Genomic DNA, 4,047 nt, shown 5'->3' on the forward strand with positions numbered 1-4,047 from the left:
GTAATTGTTTACCGACATAGTATTAATTCTCACATGTTAGGATTAAAACGTTGGATGTTGCATTGCATGCATATAATCAACAATATATCGAGTATCGACGATTTTCTCTAATCATTAGTAGAGGCCGCTATCGAGGCGGGCGGGATTAGGTGTTCGATCAAAAGAGCTTCCTGATACGTACCCTCACCCCTTACTCCAGATCTCTGTGAACATCCGTGTTCATTGGCATCCATGAGAGTCATTTTAGACATAGAATGCTAAGGGTAACGAGTTCTTGGTGTTCATGTCACTACTTTGTGTCTTGACATGACACGAGGTATTCGAACGGTTTCCAATTTTCCACAATAAATTGGTGGCGACTCCACAAATGCAAACGCTTGTTTCCCAAGAGCCCCCGTGGCCCGTGTCCACACAAGTGCAAACAATTGAAATAAAACTTAAGAGAAAGTAAATATAAACAAAAGAGCATAGAGGAAAAAATTATACCAACTTAATTGCAAAAGAAGGAAACTTGAATTGAATAAGAATGGAGAAATCTTCAATTCAATTACAACCCATTTTCTAAGATTAAGATTATGCTAATTATTAAAAGATTAGAGAGTAATTAGGGAATGATTAACAAAGTTTGAAACTTGGTAATATGGGAGAACTAGATCTATGGTTGTGTGTCTCAAAAATTACAAAGTGGGGGTATATATAGTGTTTGCAAAACAAATGGAGGTGAACCGGAAGAGAAAAGGGGCAAAATGAACCGTCCCTTAGAGACGAAATCTGTCCCGGCCGGTACGGGTGTCTGTCCTGGTGGGACGAGGTTAGGGACGGCTTCTAACAATCATATCTTGCTTCCCTTCTTCCATACCGGTCATTGTCCCATAGGGATGGCTATAGGGTCGACTCTACTTGCTTCATAACTTCTCTTTAAGGGTCAAGATGTCTTGGAAGGTCATCCAAATGGCCTTTAGGTGAGACGAGACTGCCTCTAAGCTAGGATTCCGCACCCAAGTCCTTGACCCATCCAAAATGGCTCCAATATGCATTAATTCCGTCTTGTTTTATCTTGTTTCACCTACAAAACATTATCTAAAGCCAAATAGACTAAAGGGAAGCTATTAGTACCAAAAATCGTTCCAAAGAGCAGAAATGACATGTGATAAGGCATTAAATGAGCGGTAAAATGTTATAAAATAATCAAATATAAGAAAATTTCAATAATGAGAACATAATCAAGAAAACAAGCAAATTGTAGTAGTGAATGGTAAATGTGTTTATTGATGACGAGAGACATAAAGAAGCACAATTTACAGTACACTAATAAACAAGACAACCATACATGAAATCAATATCAACTGCCTTCCTAAGGCTAGGCAATCAAGAGGTAATAATTTATCTTACTTGGTATTCGTCAAAGTTTATTTACAGTAATGTTGAAAGAGCATGTAATCAATAAACAATAGCATAAGAGCTAAACAAAAAGGACGAGAAAAAAAGAAAGGGCTTGAGAAACTTAGAAACATGAGCATTGCTTGACAAATGATTGATCTACAAGCATATGAAACTACAATAGTGAAGGTAACGTTATTCAATACATATATCTTGTACGATAAAATCCTTATCATGAAAAAAAACCTACAAATTAATCATACAATAAGGAGAACTAAAATAAAAAAAAAAGTAACAACTGTAAAATATTGAAATGACGGAAAGAGCCGGCGCCTAAATCAATAAATAATCCCTAACTCAACGAAAATCCATGGTTTCATACACAAAATTAGAACTAAAATCATGTAAACAAATAATAAGAACATAATCAAAACCAAAACTCAAAATTAACAACTTCAATTGAATCTAAAAACTTCAAACTAGGAACCCTATTTTAAATTTCAAAATTTCACTTAAAAATCAACACAAAAGGTAAGAAATATTTCAGGTTACGCTTGATTGGAAGTAAATACTTACGAGATGATTATGGACTATGGTAGTGAATTGCAGTTGTAGTTGATGAACCGAGAAGGAGAGCAGTGAATCGAAATATACGGTAAGGGGTAAAGGACGATTGCATTCGAGAAGGAGAGTAGTGAATCGAAATAAGTTTCTAGATCTGATAGGGTTTATTTTACTTTGGGAGATGACGAAAAGTTTGGTGGTTTAAATTTTCAGAACTGCGCTCGATCAAATGTTTTTTCTTTAGGATGAGTGGGCGCTTGAAAATTTTGATGCACTAAATATTTGAAATGAATAAGTTGGGCTCGACGTTTGGAAGGGAGTCGAGCCTAAAGCGTCATGAAAGCAAGGGTTTTGTAGTAGTGTTATGCGAGTTATGAATGGGACGGAATAATAATAATAATAATAATAATAATAATAATAATAATAATAATAATAATAATAATAATAATAATAATAATAATAATAATAATAATAATAATAATAATAATAATAATAATAATAATAATAATAATAATAATAATAATAATAATAATAATAATAATAATAATAATAATAATAATAATAATAATAATAATAATAATAATAATAATAATAATAATAATAATAATAATAATAATAATAATAATAATAATAATAATAATAATAATAATAATAATATGTAATACATGTATACATATACCCTACCCACCCATACTACCTCACCTCACCTTATCTTATCCACTCACCCTATCCAAAATCTCACAATATCATAACACAATCCACCATCAAACATTAGAGAGAAAAGAGAGAAAGGAAGAGAAAGATCGTTATTTGTCCCCCGGAAATCGTAAGGTAAATCGTCTTATACTAGAATTTATATTATTTTATTCATACCGTTGACCCGTCCCGACCTTGACCCGCCTCTGACCCGTCTTTGACCACCATAGGGGTGGTCGTTCACCACCCAAACATGCCTTTGACCGAGTTTTAAAAAGGGATTTTGGGGGTTGTGTTGAATCGCGTTAGGGCAGCCTTTTACCCCCTTGAACCGTTGCTGACTTGGACCGGTGGTGGGGTGGTTTGGTCGAGGGTCGAGGGGTGAGTCTGGTGGTGGTCAGTGGTGGTGGGTAGGGTGGTTGTAGGTGGCAGCTTTGGTGTTAACAAGGGAGGGTTCGGGTTTGGTGTTACGTGTTTGGGGCTGTGTATGCTGGGGGCTGGTAGGGCATCGTGGCAGTGCCCAGGGGCGGCTAGGTCCACCGTGGTCGGGGCGACCATATTGGTGGCAGTGGCGGCTCTCGGTTGTGGGGGTGTTGGTGTTTGCGGGTTGTTGTTGCTTGTTTGTGTTTGTTGTTGTTGTTGCGGTTGTTGTCAGGGTAGCGGCCCCTTGTGGTGACGCGGGTGGTGGCCGGAGTGAGATGGGTCACGGTGGTGTGAAGGGTGGTGGGTTTTAGCGTGTTTGAGTCGGGTTTTGGGTAGTTGTATAAGACGGGTTTAATTTGTGTATACGTATTCAAGTAGTATAATTATACATATTGGTATAAATAGATTGATATATTTATACGTATTTGAATTATTATCCTATGTTAGGAAATGGGTTTTGCGAGACGGTTTTACGAGACGGGCCTAGCTTGTATGACGATTTGCTTATGCGGATTTACTGTGAGGTAGGTTTATCCTACTCAATTTTCATTATTGCATTTACTTATAAAATGAATCTTTTATCATTCATTTGCATTGAGTGCGTCGGTAATTGGCATGTTATGTGGTATATCGTATTTTTTGTCCTGTCTTGTCTTGTGTGTTGGAGGACATGGTGGTTTGATTGGTTACATGTTTTTGAGATGTAAGACGGTTGTGAGACCGTCTTGCTCTTAAGTCGCCTCTTGGAGCTTACCACTCCAAGAGGGATGTGCACATTAATGGTTTGAGTTACGGAGGGACTCGTGTGGTTGAGGCACGATGTCTAGTAGGGTATTCGGTTGGCTTCCGGACCCGGTACGTCTGGGCGTGCCCCAGTACCTGTTTGTGATTGTTGGTATGTCTGGGCGTGTCCCGGTACCAGTGTGGTTATCGGTATGTCTGGGTGTGTCCCGGTACCAGTGTGGTTGTCGGTATGTCTGGGCG

At 37.8% G+C, this 4,047-nt stretch overlaps 1 long non-coding RNA gene across 1 annotated transcript; it reads right to left on the bottom strand.

The window, feature by feature from the left end:
* Window positions 1–490: 490 nt before the first annotated feature.
* On the bottom strand, window positions 491–2,258 carry LOC141621644 (uncharacterized). The gene is made up of 2 exons (XR_012532532.1): window positions 1,957–2,258; window positions 491–1,095 (listed from the first exon to the last, which is right to left on the bottom strand). It is a non-coding gene; the product is annotated as an uncharacterized LOC141621644 (long non-coding RNA).
* Window positions 2,259–4,047: the final 1,789 nt, after the last annotated feature.

Source organism: Silene latifolia, chromosome X (assembly GCF_048544455.1).
Source record: "Silene latifolia isolate original U9 population chromosome X, ASM4854445v1, whole genome shotgun sequence".
Classification (NCBI taxonomy): domain Eukaryota; kingdom Viridiplantae; phylum Streptophyta; class Magnoliopsida; order Caryophyllales; family Caryophyllaceae; genus Silene; species Silene latifolia.